The sequence below is a fragment of the Adiantum capillus-veneris genome, chromosome 27, assembly GCF_014529385.1.
Source record: "Adiantum capillus-veneris isolate H3 chromosome 27, ASM1452938v2, whole genome shotgun sequence".
In the NCBI taxonomy this organism is placed as follows: Eukaryota; Viridiplantae; Streptophyta; class Polypodiopsida; order Polypodiales; family Pteridaceae; genus Adiantum; species Adiantum capillus-veneris.
Window position 1 is genome coordinate 119,648,217 of NC_140957.1, and position 4,287 is coordinate 119,652,503.

Consider the following 4,287-nt stretch of genomic DNA (forward strand, 5'->3'; position numbering starts at 1 on the left):
ATAGGATGCTCTTTGTGTTAGCAAGAAACCCTATGTCCCTAAGGCCATAGGATGCTCTTTGTGATGACTAGAAGCCCTAACCATCACAAAGATCATCCACTGGACTTAGAGACATAGGGTCTCTAACCATCACAAAGAGATATACATAGCCCTAAGGCCACAGGGTTCTCTTTGTGATGGCTAGAAACCCTATGGCCCTAAGGTCATAGGGTGCTATTTTTTCTAACTAGAAACACTATGGCCACACCGTGGTCTTTTTGCTAGCTAGAAGCCATCACAAAGATAATCCTATGGCCCTAAGGGCCACACAATGCTCTTTTTGTTAGCTAGAAATCCTAGCCATCACAAAGAGCACCATGTGGCCTTATGGCTATCCATCATAATGACCACCCTATGGCCCTAAGGTACCCTATGGACTTAAAGACATAGAGTTTCTAGCCATCACAAGGACCACCGTATGGACCTAAGGCATCGTGTGACTTTTGGGCCATACGGTTTCTAACCACCCTATGGACCTAAGGCACAGTATGGCCTTAAGGCCATAGCTTTTCTAGGTAACAAAAAGAGAACCATGTGGCCTTAGGGACATAATGTTTTAAGATAACAAAAAGAGCACCATGTGGACTTAGAGCCAATGACTTTCTTACACAAAGAGCACCATGTGGACTTAGAGCCATAGGGGTTCTTACACAAAGAGCACCATGTGGCCTTAGGGCGATAATGTTTTAAGCTAACAAAAAGAGCACCACGTGGACCTATGGCCATAGGGTTTCTTACACAAAGAACACCATGTGGCCTTAGGGCCATAGGGTTTCTTACACAAAGATCACCATGTGGCCTTAGGGCCATAGTGTTTCTAGCTAACACAAAGAGCACGCTATGGCCTTAGGGACATAGGGTTTTTAGCTAGCACAAAAATCCCCCTTGTGGCCTTATGGCCATAGGTTTTCTAGCTAACAAAATGAGCACTATGTGGCCTTAGGTCCATAGGGTTTCTTTTACAAAGAGCACCCTATGGCCTTAGTACAATAGGTTTTTTAGTGTTCACAAAGAGCACACTGTGGCCTTATGGCCATATGGCTTCTAGATTACACAAAGAGAACCCTATGGTCTTAGGGTCATAGGGTTTCTAACTAACAAAAAGGGCACTCTATGGCCTTATGGATATAGGATTTCTAGCTTAACCAAAGAGCTCCATGTGGCCTTAGGTCCATAAGGATACTAGCCATCACATAGAGCACCTTGTGGCCTTAGGGCCATATGGTTTATAGCCACCACAAAGAGCACCATGTATCCTTGGGGACATAGGGTTTATAGCTTACAGAAAGATCTCCCTGTGGCCTTAGGGCCCTAGGGTTACTAGCCATCACAAAGAGCACCATGTGGCCTTAGAGACATAGGGATTCTAGCCATCACAAAGAGCACATTTATAGCCTTCGAGCACCCTATGACCTAAGGGCTATTGGGTTTCTAGCTAACAATAAGATATCCATGTGGCCTTAGGGAGATAGGGATACTAGCCATCACAAAGAGCACACTATGTCCTTAGGGCCATAGGATTTGTGGCCATTACGAAGACCACACTATGACCTTAAGACACCCTGTGGCCTTAGGTCCATAGGATTTGTGGCCATAACAAAGATCACCCTATGGCCATAGGGAACCCTGTGACCTTATGGCCATAGAGTTTCTAGCTAGTACAAAGAGCACCATGTGACCGTAGGGCTATAGGTTTTATATCTAGCACAAAGAGCACCATGTGGCCTTAGGGACATAGGGTTCCTAGCTAGAAAAAAGAGCACCCTGTGGCCTTAGCACCATAGGATTTCTAGCTTACACAAAGAGTTCCCTATGGCTTTAAGTCCATAGGGTTTCTAGATTACACAAAGAGCTCTCTATGGCCCTAAGGCCATAGGGTTGCTAGCCATCACAAAGAGAATATGTGGGCCTTAGGGCCATAGGATTTTTAAAAATCACAAAGATCACCCTATGGGCCTAAGGCCATAGGGTGCTCTTTGTGATTTCTAGAAACCCTATGGCCCTAAGGCCACATGGTGCTCTTTGTGATGGCTAGGGTTCTCTAGACATCACAATGATCACCCTGTGGCCTTAGGGCCATAGGGTCTCTAGACATCACAAAGAGCACCCTGTGGCCTTAGGGCCATAGGGTCTCTAGCCAACCATCACAAAGAGCACCTTGTGGCCTTAGGGCCATAAGGTTTCTAGCTTACACAAACAACATCCTGTGGCTTTAGGGCCTTAGGGTTTCTAGCTAACACAAAGAGCACCATGTGGCTTTATGTACATAGTGTTTCTAGATAGCAAAAAGAGCTCCCATTGGCCTTAGGGTCATAGAGGTTCTAGCTAATAGAAAGAGCACCATGTGACCTTAGGACCATAGGGTTTCTAGATAACAAATAGACCACCATGTGAACTTAATCCATAGTGTTGGTATCTAACAAAATGAGCACCATGTGGCCCATAGGTGTTTTAGCTTACACAAGGAGATCCCTATGTCCTTAAGGCCATAGGTTTTGAGATTACCTAAATATATCCATATGGCCTTAGGGCCAAAGGTTTACTAGCCATCACAAAGAGCATTGTGTGGCCTTAGGGTCATAGGGTTTCTAGAAGTCACAAAGATCACCCTATGGCCTTAGGGACGTAGGGTGCTCTTTTTGATTTCTAGAAACCCTATGGCCCTAAGGCTACAAGAGCACAAAGAGGTTACTAACCACCACAAATAGCACCCTATGGCCTTAGGGAATCCTTTGGCATTAAGTCCATAGGGTGCTCTTTGTGGTAGCTAGTAACCTCTTTGTGCTCTTGTGGACCTAGGGACATAGGGTTACTAGCTATCACAAAGAGCACCCTATAGCCCTCATGACATAGGGTTTCTAGGGCCATATGGTGTTCTTTGTGATCGCTAGAAATCCTATGGATCTAAGGACACACGATGCTCTTTGTGATGGATAGGGTTTCTATCCATCACAAAGATGACCTTGTGGTCTTAAGGTCGTAGGGTCTTTAGCCATCACAAAGAGAACCGTAAGGTCGTAGGGTCTCTAGCCATCACAAAAAGCACCCTATGGCTTTAGGACCATAGGGTTTCTAGCTTACACAAAGATCACCCTATGGCCTTAGGACCATAGTGTTTCTAGCTAGAAAAAAGAGCACCCTATGGCCTTAGGGCCATAGGGTTTCTAGCCATCACAAAGTGCACCATGAGTCCTTTGGGACATAGGGTTTCTAACTTACAAAAGAGAAGCCTGTGGTCTTAGGGCCATAGAGTTTCTAGCCATCACAAAGAGCACCATGTGGCGTTAGGGCCATAGGGCTTCTAGATTAAACAAAGATCTCTATGTGGCCTTAGGGACATAGGGTTACTAGCCATCACAAAAAGCACCTTGTGGCTTTAGGGAAGAACGATTTCTAACCATAAAAAAGAGCACCCTATGGCCTTAGGGTCATAGGGTTTCTAGCTAACAAAAAGAGAACCCTATGGACTTAGGACAAGGTGACCTCTATGTATTGAAGAGAACTTTCATGACCTTTTTTGGCAACCTAAATTAGGACTCTCTGGCTTGAAGGCCATAGGGTCCCATCTATGTTAGTAAGAAGGTCCTCTCTATGCTCTATATTAGCACCCTGTGGCTTGAAGGCCATAGGGTCCCCTATATGCTACTAACAATCTCTCTATGCTGTAAGGCTACAAGGTTCCCTCTATCCTTTGAAGAAACCATTCATGATAATGTTTTGGAAACCTATGGCCCATAGGCCATGGGTGATCTCTATGCCAGTAAAAAGCTAGTAAGAACCCTTCATGATCGTTTTTTGACAACCTATATGGCCTTCAGGCCTTGGGGTCCCCTCTATGCTAGCCAAAACCTCTATATACTCTATAGTAACACCCCATGGCCTAAAGGCCATAGGGTCCCCTCTACGTTATTAAGAATCTCTCTATACTCTATGCTCTATATTGGCATCCTATGACCCCAAGGCCCTCTATGTTTTGAAGAAACCCTTCATGATCGTTTTCTGGCAATCTAAGACCCTAGGGCCATAGGGTGCTCTCTATGCTAGTAAAAACCACTATTTTCTCTATATTGGCACCCTATGGCATGAAGGCCATAGGGTCCCCTGTATGCTAGTAACAACCTCTCTATGCTCTACATTGACATCCTATGGTAGCAAAGCCACAAGGTGGCTTATATGTTTTGAAGAAACCCTTCATCATGGTTATTTGGAAACTTATGGCCCCAGGGCCATAGGGTGCTCTCTATGTCA